The sequence below is a fragment of the Humulus lupulus genome, chromosome X (genome assembly GCF_963169125.1).
Source record: "Humulus lupulus chromosome X, drHumLupu1.1, whole genome shotgun sequence".
NCBI lineage: Eukaryota > Viridiplantae > Streptophyta > Magnoliopsida > Rosales > Cannabaceae > Humulus > Humulus lupulus.
The window spans coordinates 108111734-108126705 of record NC_084802.1 but is presented as its reverse complement, the minus strand read 5'-3'; positions in this window follow the sequence as shown (position 1 = coordinate 108126705).

Below are 14972 nucleotides of genomic sequence, written 5' to 3'. Positions count from 1 at the left end.
CACTTGGAGTCTAATGTGATAATTGAATCAAGAGAGGTTGAACTCTTTGAGAACATGTCATGTGATGACAAAAAATCAAAAGAACCTATTCAAATTAAAGAGCCTCAAGAGGAGACTCCTAAAATGGGTGGTGAACAACCTTTTATTGCCTAGAAGAATCCAAAAGCTCATAGACTTGGGATCAAGTGAGAAATGCTCTCAAGTATAGACAATATATCTTATAGAAGGAAATAATGAGGAAGTTACATGGCAATATCCAATAGTACTTCATTTAAAAGATGATCCCAAAAATTTCAAAGAAGCTATGTCTTCAAGAGACTCTACTTTTTGGAACGAGGTAATAAATGATGAAATGGATTCAATTATGTCTAACCACACTTGGGAGTTGGTTGACCTTAAAAAAGGGTCTAAACAAATTGGCTGCACATGTTTATGTAGAAGGAAATACAATACCGATGGCACCATACAAACATTTTAGGCTAGATTAGTAGCCAAGGGATTCAAAAAAAGAAAGGGAATAGCTTACTTTGACACATACGCACCAGTAGCACGAACCACTTCTATTAGATTGTTATTTTCCTTAACATCTATATATAACCTTTATGTTCACCAAATGGATGTCAACATAGCATTTCTAAATGGTGATCTCGAGGAGAAGGTCTATATGGAATAACCAGAGGGTTTTGTTCTTCATGGAAATGAACATAAAGTGTGTATACTTTTTAAATCATTATATGGATTGAAGTAAGCTCCAAAACAATGGCATGAGAAGTTTGATAAATTCATTGAATCGAATGGGTTTAGACACAACAACGAAGACAAGTGCTCATACTCTAAGACTTGTGATGACTATGTCATATTAGTGTGTCTTTATGTGGATGATATGTTGATTTTGAGTAATGAATTGAGAGAAATAATAGAAACAAAGATGATTCTGTCTTCTAACTTTAAGATGAAAGACCTTAGAGAGGTCGATATCATTCTATGCATCAAAGTCAGAAGAAATAGCGGGAGCTTTATATTAAGTTAAGTCCATTATGTGGAGAAAGTGCTTGAAATTTAGGCATCTCAAAATTAAAGTGGCAAATATACCATTCGATTCAAACATGAAGCTTGGAATATGCAAGTACAATAGGGAGCAGATATTGGATATGCGATTAGTAAACTTAGTAGGTTTACTAGCAATCCAAGTATCAAGCATTGGTAGGCTATTGAGGATTCTTTGATACCTTAAAGGCACCAAAGAATATAGCCTTCACTATTCAAACTATCTAAGGATACTTGAAGGATATTCCGACACTAGTTGGATATCAGGAGTGGGAGATAATCTTGATAATCTCTCCACCACCAGTTGGGTGTTTACTATTGGAGGAGGTGCCATCACTTGGGGCTCACACTCAACCATGGAATCAAAACTTGTATCTTTCGTGACAACCGACAAAGAGGTCGAGTGGCTTAGGGAGCTCATGTTGGATACCCCTTTTACTGTGGATACGGTATCAGGAATGTCGATACATTATGATAGTCAAGCTACTATTGCTAGAGCATACAATAGTGTGTACAATGGGAAGTCTAGACATATAAGTCTAAGACATGAATATGTGAGACAATTTATTAAAGTGCAATGATATCAATCTCATATGTTAGTATATCCATTTACAAAATCTCTTTTGAGAATGTTAGTAAGTTCAACTTCAAAAGGGGGTGGGACTGAAACTCCTAGAAAAAGAAAGTCACCAATGATAGCAACCCAACTCCAAATTTGTCAATATCAAGGGAAAGAGCTCAATGGGTAAGAACAAGTCATTGATAAATGGATGGTTTCAACACAAATACTATTGTGAGTTCCATCCAAGATTGTTAGTGTTGGTTGTTACTGACTAAGGGTTAAACCAAAGGCTTTTAATGAAATTTAGTTGAGTGCAACAAGAATCTATAAAGGTAGCAAATATGTTGTAAGAACTTCACCTATGTGAACTTAGAAGTGGTGCTGCCTGTCATGGCAGTTGGATTTTCTCCCAGGAAAGTTCATGAAAGGATGAGCACATGGCAATATGAGTGCTAAGCAAGAAAAGTGGAAAAATGAATGATCAAGTGAAGGTGAGTGAGGTATCATCATTTTATATAAGGATTACTTACTTCAAGCTTTTAAGCAACCAACGATTTCGATAAGACTTTGTGGTATTTTCACTAAGATAAAATTCAAATCGAAAGGTACTTTATTTTAGGAACCAATATTGTTTTGAGCTAAATGAAGAAGTTTGCATTTAACCAAGTGTGTGAATGTTAAGATTGGTTAAAATACAAAGCCCAAGTGTTCTTACACAAACTAGGTGTAAAACACTAAATGGTTTCACACAATGAAGATGCGAAATTTGAGTTTTGATTGTAGGCATTTAAAATTTGTGTTTTTGGGTCCAAAGTGATACATTGAGGTATCTAACAATGCCCAAAATTTTTGGAGCATTTGAAGGTGTTTAAGGTCAATTTTGAGAATTTTGACTTGTCTAGGTGGTGTTGCGTCACCACCTTGGAGGCGGTGGATCGCCTAACACCCTAGGGTTTTTGTGATGCCCAGGCAATGTGTTGTCTATAGAAAGACGACGCATCGCTTCATGTGTTTATACATACACATGTTTTAAGCTCCAAATAATGTATTAAAAGTTTTAATCCCATTGGTTAAACTTAATAACGGTGCCTACACATAAAAGGGTTCTCATAGAGTTTTGATATACTTGATCACTCTCTCAAATCTCTTTCTAGCCTCTTTCTCTCTCTCTCTCTCTCTAGATCTCAAGATCATAAGTTTTCTCCAAAAAATTCATAAAGAAAGTGCTTGTCTTTGTGAATTTAAAGACTTGTTCAATCCTAGTTCCCTTTCCTACTAGAGAAAGCCTTAAGCATCCATCAAGGGCTAAGAAATTGATAACTTGGACAATGATACCCCTCGTGTATAAGCCTTGTTTTGATTATCGTCAAAGAAGATGAAGAATTTTCAAGTGGTGTTCTAAAAAGGGTTCCAAGCTTGCAAGAAGATCCAAGAGTTTGCTCTATAACTATGGTTTGCATTTCTCTATCTCAATCTTTTATTGGACTCTATCAAGGGTAATTGTGTGTAGATTCTTATTTTTCTGGTGAAGTAACCTTACTTTCTCCCACCATTATATACTTTAGTAAGAGTAGGCGTACATTAGGCTCCCTATTACACTTGCATATTCCAATTGAGCCACCATTCTTCCTTAATTCTTTTCATGCTTCATGTTTGAATCATACAATGTATTTGCCTCTTTGAATTTTAAGATTACTAAATTTGTCAAGAACTTTCTCGACATAATGGGCTTGAATTAATACAAAACCCCAATTATTTCTTCTAGCTTTGATACGTAGAATGGTATCAACCTCTCCAAGTTCCTTCATCTTGAAGTTAGAAGTTAGAAATCTCTTTGTTTCTATTATTCCTCTCATATCATCACAAATCTTAGAATATAAGCACTTCTTCGCATTGTAGGTCTAAAACAATCTAAAACAATGATTTTATCAAACTTCTCATGCCATTGTTTTGGAGCTTGTTTCAAACTTCTCATGCCATATAAAACTTCCTCCTCGAGATTTCCATTAGGAATGTCATTTCGACATTCATTTGGTGAACATAAAGGTTATATATAGATGATAGTGGAAATAATAATATAATAGCCTTAAATGTTTGTATGGTGCCATAGTTATGGTATTTTCTTCTAAATACTCATTTACACCCAATTGTTTTAGACCCATGTGGAAGTTCAACTAGTTCCCAATAGTGGTTAGACATAATTGAATCAATTTCATCATTTATTGTCTCCTTCCATAAAGCGAAGTCTCTTGAAGACATAGCTTCTTTGAATGTTTTGGGATCATCTTCTATTTGAAGTAATATTGGATATTTCCATGCAACTTCTTCATTAATTCCTTCTAAAAGATATAGTGTCTCTACATGAGCGCACTTTTAACTTGATCCCAAGTCTTTAAGCCTTTGGCTTCTTATAGGATTTAAAGGTTACACATAAACCATTTTAAGAGTCTCTTATTGAGGATCTCTAATTTCAATAGGTTCTTTTAACATGTTGTCATCACATGACATGTTCTCCAAGAACTCAACCCCTCTTGATTCCATTATCACATTCGACTCCAAGTATAACAATATATAGGCTTTGCTATTTGAGGCATAGCCCACAAATGCACAACTTTGAGCTCGTGGACCCAACTTGGTAATTTTAGGATTTGTATTCTTGCAATAGGAAAGACATCCCATACTTTAAGATAATCAATGTTTGATTTCTTTCCTTTCAATAACTCACATGGAGAAATATTATGTAACACCCTCCTAATCAAGGACCGTTACACTGTGTACTTAAAATTGTGTCAGACCTGCTAATTAGGTCATTTGGCTTAAATTGTGTAACTAAGGTTAGTGACAAGGGGTTAGGGTTAAAAATTTTGGTCAAAGAACAATTGATTTTTATTCCAAAAGTATTATATAACATGGGATCCCAAAATATTACAACTCAAATGTTAAAAAGGATAGATACATATCAAAAGTTACATCAGCCGACCTAAGTGACAAAACAGGGCTGTAACCCTAGTTCCTCTGAGATAACCCCAGCCGTGATGGTCGAGCAACCGCATATGTACATGCTACCACCGAAGCTCTCAAACTCATGGCTAGTCAAGCTTTCCCTTTCCCTTACCTGCACCACAAAGCACCCGTGAGCCGAGGCTCAGCAAGAAAATAGAACGTGCAACAACAATGAATCGTTGGATCAACCTGAGGTTGTCGCCCTATTTAGTTGGCTTTTAGGCCAACTCTCAGGCCTATGCCCTAGCTACGTGACCATAGAGTCACCTGGGGCCTTGCCCTTAGCTCTGTCTCACTAGCCATAGAGCTAGCCCAACCCCCGTGGTTCACCTTCAACCTTAAAGTCCACCAACGTAATAATACGTTGCTGGTTTAGGTCAATGCCTTTCGACCATCGCACAATGCGCTATTACCTCCCTTGACTTATAAGTCAATCCCTGATTCAGGATTTCATACCTTACTTATAAGAAACAGATGTGGATAGGCATATCCTGACAATTAAGCACATATTCATGCTAATAATTTAATCCCATTGGATAATTATTTCTGTAATACTAAGCATATCCACATAGTGGGGCCACATGCCCTAACCATAGAATTCATGTAACAGATATAAGCACTTAAACATTCATCAGCAAGCATTTAAAACAATAGCCCAACATAACCATTCAAGGGGCCCAAGCCTTAACCATAATCAAATAAAATAGACGGGCCAAGACCTAATCACAATAACACATAATGAATGGGCCAAGCCCTAATCACACACAACACGTTCTTGGTGTAGTTTTCTTACCTTAGGTCCAAGCAAACATAAATAAAAGCGACCCTCGAGCACGATCCCAGTTCCGAGCCCTTAGCGAAACCCTAAGCCACAACCATAAAATAGGATTCTATTAATATCGAACGATCAAAGGCTTCTGGACCAAGTCCTAGCCTCCGGGGCCTGGAGTTCCACCAAACCGGGTAGTGGAAACAATCCCAAGCCCTAAGGAAAAAGTTTCATTCTAAAAAATACTCCCCAAGGAAAATATGCCCAAGCGGGCTGCAACTTGCCCCCTATGGGTCGCGGCGCACCTCCTGACTAGCCTCTCCCTCCTCTTTGTCCAGAGGCACGGGCTGCGACTTGGCCTCTCAAGTCGCGACGCCCCCCAGGCAGAGGTCTCCCCTAGTGCATGGCTCAGGCTGAGTCGCGACTTATCAAGAACAAAGTCGCGACTTGGCCCCATGAACCCAAAAAATCCTCCATTTCCAGCAGCCAAATTCAATCCTAACCATACCAAATTTTACCCCAAAACATAATTCAATTATCCCAATCACCCTAATATGTTCCCAGCAACAAAACCCAACAGAAAACTAGTCCCCAAACTCACTACTTTACCAATTCAATATTTGAAACTCAAAGGCTCAAAAACACCTTAAAACAACCAGAATTTTACAGAATTTAAATGCTTAACCATAGCTAAGGGCTCACCTTTACTGAAGAATAAATCCACCAAATTTCTACTGAGTTCTTTCCCAAATCCTTAGCTTCAATTCAAGTGGTCCTAGCCCAAATTTCCCCTTAGTTCAAAGGTTCGCTTAGGAATGCTTGAGAGAAATGTGAAGGAGAAGGAGGGAGGCTCAGTTTAGGTAGTGTTCTAAGTGTTTCTTTTTGTTTGTCTTATAAAACTTAAGTTACTTAAGTTAATCCCAAGGCTCGGGGTACCAAAAACGTCCCCAAGGGAAAAATGGTAAATTTCCCTAATATTCCCTCCTAAACTCTCTAACTTCAAATATATCTCCAATTATTTATTTTCATAACCCAATAACCCAAATAAATATCTATTACCCAAAATACCCCTTGACTCGCCCCAAGTCAGGTATCGGGTCCCATTGTCACTTTCCCGCTAACTTGCTCCCTAGGATGGCCTCGTGCCGCGTAACCCAAAATAACCCACATAATAATGTAGTCTCTACATATATCACATATATGCACATAAATACACAATTATATCCACAACGGGCCAAATTACCAAAGTTTCCCTTCAAATAAGAAGCGGGCCCACATGCTTATTTAATACTCCTAAATATGCTCATTTAATCATATTATCACATAATCCACATAATTAAAATTAATATAACAATTAAACACATAATTTCATATATTTCTATCCCAGCCCCCTAATCAAGGCCCTAAGCCTTATTAGGAAATTTTGGGACGTTACATATTATTTTTCTTCATGGGAATACGAATCAAAACATGACATGCAGATAACAAGGCTTCACCCTGCAAATTAAAACTCAATTTTTAATGTAATAGCATAGCATTAATCATCTCAAGAAATGTTCTATTTTTCATTTCCGCTATATCATTTTGTTGTGGAGTATATGGGGCGGTACATTCATATATTATTCCATGCTCTTCACAAAACTAGTTGAAATCATTTTAAAAATATTCACCACCCCTATCACTTCTAAGTACTTTTATATTCATTTCTAATTGATTTTCAACTTCCACTTTATAAGCTGTAAACACATTAAATGTTTCATCTTTGTTCTTAAGCAAATAAACATATGTGAACTGTAGCATCCCAAAACTCCTAATCAGGATTACTATGATGATTGGTGTGCTTGGAGGGAAGAATAGAAAATTTTGTGATTTTAATTGAATATATATATGTGATTATGTGAATTATTATGATATGACTGTTTATGTAAGTTTATGTGTATTAAATATGCTTAAAGACCCACTTTTGTTTTTAAAAAATGGGCATTTTTGTAATTTTGATCCGTTGATGGTATATTTGTAATTTTACATGCTATGTGCTTAAGACCATATTATTATGTGGATATTTTCATTATTTTCAATAGGAGTCAATCATTTCGAGCAATTTAGCGAAAAAGTAACAATGCGGATTAATACCCGGGTCGAGGTGAGCCAAGGGGTATTTTGGTAATTTTACACATTTTGGGAGTTGTTATTAAATGTGAGTATTTAAGGGGAAATAAATTGTGTTTGATGAATTGGGTGATTAATTTGGAGATTAGGGGTGTAGTTTGAGGTTTAGTGAGGAATTAGGCTAAAATGAGCAAAATGCCCTTAGGGATGCTTTGGATATTTAGTAAAGGCAAGGGGGTAGGATGGTCTTTTGGACCGTGTGATTAGTGGATTAGGGTCCAAGTGTTAAGGGAACTACCACTCACGTTCAGAACACTCTTTCTCCCTTCAGTAGTTTCTCTCAAACTTCCTAGTACCCAAGAGCTTAAAGTGACCCATTTTTGAAGATTTCTGAGGTTTCAAGAGGGTAATTGGGACTAATTGGAAGGTGGAGCTGCTAAAGAAGTCATCCATAAGCTGGGATTTTGGATTTCACAGATGAGGTAAGAGTTTCTCAAGCTTTTGTTAAGTGTTCTTAATTAGTTCTTGATGCTATTGGGGTGTTAGCTAATTTTCGGATTTGAGGTTAACAAGTTGTTTTAATTGATAGGTTTTGGTTGGGTGTAGGTTTAGAACCTGTTGTATGGTGGTAATCATCCTTAACTACCATGAACTAAGGTTTGATTCTCAGTTTGGGGGCAAAAGTTTAGTGTTGAACTCTAATTTACAAAATTGGGATTTTGATATGTTTTTGGTTGTTCAATGATCTTTTGGTAGGCTAGTTGAGGCCAAGAATCTATGTTTGAACTACTGGGGGTCGATTTTTGGGTCTGGATTTGGATTTGAAATGTAGGGGAAGACACAATTCTAGGTTGTCACAGTTGTGCCATAGCTCTTGGGAAGAGCGCCATGAGGCGTATGGGTTTCTTTGAGGGTGGGTTTTCCCTCGAACCATCGAGTGTCGTGTCTCTAAATGGGGAAAATTATAGGAAAAGCTCTCTTTTTGTTGGAGCAATGTGGCTTAAGATTCACGATTTTTAGAAAGGGGTTCTCGAGTCGCTTTAGAGTCGCGACTCTGTAGGGGGGGGGGGGGGGGGGGTCGCGGCGCTAATGTAGTTTTGAGATGCATTTGTTTAGGATTTTGGGGAGGTAGCTTGGGAGGCTTGGGGAACGATCCCACTTTCCCGTTTAGTGGAATCCGAGGTTCCGAGGGAAAATACTTAGTCTTGTAGCCCATTATTGGAATTAGTTCATGATAATCATATCATTTATGTTGTGACTAGGGTTTTTCCGCTAGGCTCAAGAAAGGAACCGTACTAGGGATCGTATTACCAATTGCACATGACTTGAGGTAAGAAAATTGACAGTTGCACCGAGTGCAAGGTATGGGCCCTGATTATTGAACACGGTTATGACCGTGCCTTCAACCTATTGAAAGCTAAATGTTTTCTCTATATATCCATATGTTCATATAATTGTTGTCATTGATTGGATGGGGGCCATTTTTGACAATATACATGCATAATGTAGGTCGTAATGGCATGACCATTGTAGAGATGGGGTACACATCTATTCGGCATAAGCCATAATACTGGTTAAAGAATACCTGTGAATGTGATTGTGGTTGTAAGGCATACTTTATATTATAATGTCTATTTGCTTTACTTGTTTTAGTTTTCTTACTAAGCCTTGGCTCACGGGTGCTTTGTGGTACAGGTAAGTGTAAATGAAAGTTGGACCAGCCATGAGTTTGAGAGCTGTAGGGGCGACATGTACATACTCAGCCTACTCGGTTGCCACGGTCAAGATACTTTTGAGGAATAGGGGTTATTAGCTCGATTATGCCTCTTAGGTCGCCTAGTTTTAAAATTTTGTTGTAACTGTATTTTTTATTTATTACATTTGGGATCCGTTGTATATAGTCAAACCTTTTTAATGAAAAGTGTGGATGCCAAAAATCCACCAAAAAGAAACTCTTTAGTCCCTGGTTGGAACATAGGGATAAGGGTCGCTTATTCATGCTATTGGGCTTAAGCCTGTAGGCCTTGTTGAATACAGGAGATCATCTCATGAGAAATGTTGATGCTCATAATCCCATCAAGAGAAAGTATGAGGCCGAGGCAAGGCCCTAAGGCCACCGTAATCTCGGGAAGCCATCGCGCCATCACAACACGAGTCTGGGTTCGTTTCTCGTGGAGTCGATGCCAAGTGGCCCACGTTGGCAAGGCATAGGTGCCAAGGCTCAGTAGCCTCGCGAGGCCCCTCTCACCCATGCACTCGGCCCCACGGCCTCGCCCCATGGCCTCGCCCATGGCCTCCTCCATGGCCTCGGCCCCATGGCCTCCTCCTATGGCCTCGCCCATGGCCTCCTCCTATGGCCTCGCCCATGGCCTCCTCCATGGCCTCGGCCCCATGGCCTCCTCCTATGGCCTCGGCCCCATGGCCTCCTCCTATGGCCTCGGCCCCATGGCCTCCTCCTATGGCCTCGCCCATGGCCTCCTCCTATGGCCTTGCCCATGGCCTCCTCCTATGGCCTCGCCCATGGCCTCCTCCATGGCCTCGGCCCCATGGCCTCCTCCTATGGCCTCGGCCCCATGGCCTCCTCCTATGGCCTTGGCCCCATGGCCTCCTCCTATGGCCTCGCCCATGGCCTCCTCCATGGCCTCCTCCTATGGCCTCGTCCGTGGCCTCCTCCATGGCCTCGCCCATGGCCTCCTTCTATGGCCTCGGCCCCATGGCCTCCTCCTATGGCCTCGCCCATGGCCTCCTCCATGGCCTCGGCCCCATGGCCTCCTCCTATGACCTCCTCCATGGCCTCGGCCCCATGGCCTCCTCCTATGGCCTCGCCCATGGCCTCCTCCTATGGCCTCGGCCCCATGGCCTCCTCCTATGGCCTCGCCCATGGCCTCCTCCTATGGCCTCGCCCATGGCCTCCTCCTATGGCCTCGCCCATGGCCTCCTCCATGGCCTCGCCCATGGCCTCCTCCATGGCCTCGCCTGTGGCCTCCTCCATGGCCTCGGCCCCATGGCCTCCTCCATGGCCTCCTCCATGGCCTCGCCCATGGCCTCGCCTCATGGCCTCGCCCATGGCCTCGCCCATGACCTAGGCCCCATGGTCCCGTGCCAATGGCCTTAGAGGTGAGAACACTCGCAAGGGGCAAGGTACACGCATGAATATGGAATGTACCTACAAACCTAAAGAAGTCAGAGTACGGATATAGTATCCCTACCAAACAAGTAGTGGGAATGCCAGGAGTGGGTATGCAAGGATAGGAGTTATGGTCCGTACGTCTACGGCCATAGGTCAGAGCCGACACCACTACCTCCTGCGCCACTACGCCTGCCACCACGCATCAGACATGGATACAGACAAGTAGTGGAGACATCCTCCTGACACCCGCTCCTGTACGGGGTGTACGACCACAACCTCTGGAGCCACTCCCCTGACACAGTACGTATGTACCACTTGGTCCCCTGGACCACTATGTACCTAAGGCCATTAGAGCCTACTATAAAATGAACTCTAAGACCACCTGAAAGGGGGTTGGAAAATTCATTGTATGCAGAGGCCATTAAGAAATATACATTTTTTCACTCCATTTTTCACCTGTGTTTATCCTTTCATAAGTTAATTCTAAGTTCTTATCTAGAGATCGCCGCATTTACCTTTGAGTTTTCCGACCTAATTTCGTTGACGAGATTTCACCGTCAACAAAAAGTTTAACTTCATTGACCAAAATTTTTAATACCGAGATTTTTGTTTAACCTTAATTACAATTTTATGTACAAATGATTCAATCTTTATCAGAGCCGCCAAGGTTAATGATTCCTGAAGATATGTTGAGTGTGTACGCTTGCTACTAGAGATAAGCTCGACTCATTGTTAACTTATGTGTTCAATTGTTTAACAAGAATATATATGCCTTGACTACATGCTAGAATTGGAAGCATGAAATATACTGATAGGGCTTAGCCCTTTACTATTATGTGAATATGAAAATGCATGCTTATTAGTGTTGTTGTTGTATGCGAAAACTATTGAAATGCTTATTAGCATTATGATTGTGAGTGTTTACTTATTTGTTTGGTTTTGAACCGTGGGGTGGTTGCTGGAACCCGTTATCTTTGCCTGAAAAGTTGAGTCGTTGATTACAGATATACTTGGGTAATTATGTCAAGGTGATTAGAACGACTAGCTGGTGAAGGTAATGAAGCTAGAGATGATGACCAAGGTTTGAACCCTCCACCTGCTCAGCAGGATTGGGAGCGAGTGCTTACTAATATGCTAGTGAGGCTACAAAGACAGGAAGATGAGATTCGATTTTTGAGACAGCAGGTTCCACCAAGGAACGCTGCACCGGCTCTGCCACCTACTGTGGTACCAGTTTTGGGACAGTCAGAAATTGAGAATAGGTGGGAACTTCTATATGAGAGGTTCAGAAAACAACACCCTCAAACCTTTGCTGGAGGTCTAGATCCATTGAAGGCTGAGCAGTGTATGAGCATGATTACCTCTATCTTGTATTTCATGAGGGTGGTGGGTAACGACACGGTGGCCTATGCTGCACACATGTTACGTGATGACGCTCGCATCTGGTGGAAGGTTGTAGCTCACACCCGGAACGTAGAGGTATTGAGTTCAGATGAGTTCTAAGGTTTATTCAATGAGAAATAATGTAATGATGCATTTCGCATTGCGAAGGCAAATGAGTTTACCAAGTTGGTTTAGGGAAGCATGACTGTGACCGAGTATGCCCTGAATTTTGATAGGTTGACCAAGTTTGCATCTAACTTGCTGCCAACCAATGTGGCCAGGAGGGAGAGATTTGTTCGAGGATTAAACCCCATGATAGCACGGGATGCTAGAATCACCTCATTTCGTGGAGTCACTACATATGCTCAGGTATTTGAGAAGGCCCTTACTGCTAAAGGTGCAGAGTATAAGATTTTGCATGAGAGTGCCTTTATGCATGATGCTTAGAGGGTGGTACCTCCATTTATTGGATCTGGTAGGGGCGGGGCCCCTAGTGACTAGACGAGGAAGACCCCAGACACTTTTACTACTCCTAGTGCAAATACTAGGGGTCGTGGTACTCAGGGTGGCTGTCAGGGCGGCAATGAGGCCTAGAGAAATTATCCAGTGTGTGCTAGGTGCAGGAAGCGCCATTTGGGAGAATGTTGTGGTAAGGCATGCTTCCTCTGCGGGATAGTGGGGCATCTCTAGAATGACTGCCCATAGTTAAAGATGGTGGAATAGAAGAAAGGTGATAGTTTAACTCCAGTTCAAATGTTCACACTGACCTATTTAGAGGCTTAGGCTAGTCCCTCGGCAGTGACAGGTCATATTTTTAGTGCTGGCTTTGCTTATATTGCGTTGATTGATTCTGGTGCTACACATTCCTTTGTGTTAGGATTGATGTCCTAAAAGCATGAAAATACATTTTATTGGTTTTAAATAAAAGTACAATTTTATTGTATTTGAATGTTATAATTATTGTTTTATTTAATTATATAATATTATCAAGAAAATTCCCTATTCATTTATGAGAATATGATCTTGTATTAGTACAAGAGAATTAAGATCATATATAATGAACAAAATAGTCAGTAACATATTAAAGTATGGAATCTTTAATGAATGGTTATTAGTACGGTTTGCTAAGCATACAAGATGCAAGTAATCTAGATTCGGATCACTGATGTGGATAGAAATGTTAGTAAAGGTGTTGTATATAATAGAGATTATATATGACAAAACCGATGAGAATTAATTATCTTTATAAACATGCCGTTTGGCGCAAAGATTTAATTCTTATCATAATAGATGATCATTTGTAGATCAGTCTAAATCCTGACTATTTATGACCTTTCGTTTATGTTTATTGGATGTTTTGATTCACTCGTTAATGTCTCTTAGAATAATGAGGCTAATGACTTTTGTTTTGGAGAGTCAATATCATGAGTGGCTGGGAACATGAATTACAATAATGGAGTCCATGTTTTCCTAACAGACGAATATTGGTTCCGTTAAGGGTTATTTATAAACTGAATAGTTATTGAGCTAATTATAGATTAATTATTCACTAGTGAATTAATGGTACTTAAGGATCAAGAGGTAATTAGAAGGGTAAAATGGTAATTTTGACCAACTCTAATTAACAAACCAATAGTAAAGGACATAACTACATATATTGATTATATCAATGGACTACAAGAGAAAACTCTGTAAATATTATTCTATAAATACTTAGAGTGAAATTCTATATTTATAGTGGAGTTTTCATGTAATTAATAAATAAGATTATTAGATTAAATATTTTAATTAATAATCTGGTTTGTTGGATTTTCGTATTATAGGACCATGGTCCCCATATCACCTCTGTTCTACACTATCAATGGTAAGTATGTCAAAAGAAAGATTTGTAAAGAGAAAGGACTAAATTGCAAAGGAATTAATTTTCCAGGGCCAGAAAATAATTATGTGATAATTATGGATAATTGATTAATGGTGAATTAATTAATTATTTAACTATATAGTTTTTATTTTGAAAAACTATAGGTTAAAATTAATATTAATCTTGTTTGGATAAGTATGAAGGGAGAGAATAATAAATATCTTATTTACGATATAATATTTATTTATTTAATTTAAAATTGATCTTTTAAGATACAATTAATTTTGAATTGACTTATACTTATGTTGGGATAAATATATTGTCTTAAAGATCCTATCCCCATGATCTCTTTAGAAGCCCACACGGACCAGTGTAAGGCTACGTACCGCTGTCAGTTGTAAAGCTTGGTTATGCCCAAGCCGGCCCAATGGGCCCTGATTAATGTGTATTATTTAGCAAAGTCCTTTGTATTAAGCCTCCATTAGCGAGCAAGCCATGATTATATCCCTATTGGGCCCATATTAGTCCAGCCCAAGCCATTGCATCCAACTCCCTATAAATAGGACTAGTTGTGCATTGTAGAGGCCCCCCCCCCCCCCCCCCCCAAATTTTCTCTTGTAGCCAATTACTCTGCTCATACTTGCAGAAAACTCCATTGTAAAAGCTTTCTAAGCTCTAATACAATAGACTCGTGAACTAAGGCTCATTAACGTCCCAACCACGTAAAAACTCTGTTTGTTTATCTTCAATCCTTTCTTTTTAGCTCTCTTATTTCTCATAATTCTAGTTTCCGAAAAACTCGGTAAATATTTTGTGCTTTCATTGAGAGCCGAAGAAAGCTTGAAAAATTCTTGAATGTTTGCAACAACGGTGAACACCAGGCACACCGTATTTGACCCTGCTCACCAACAACAACAAGGAAATGAAGAACCATTGCCCAAACAAACCATTCCCTCGAGACCAAACTGAGGGAACACCCTATCAAGAGCCCCTGCCCGACAATTCCTAGAATTTTGAGGATAGGGCTAACTACAAGAGGGTTACTATGAGGGTGACAAAGAAAAATGAAGGGGAGTACCAGGATCACGAGGTTGAAGATCCTGGTAAC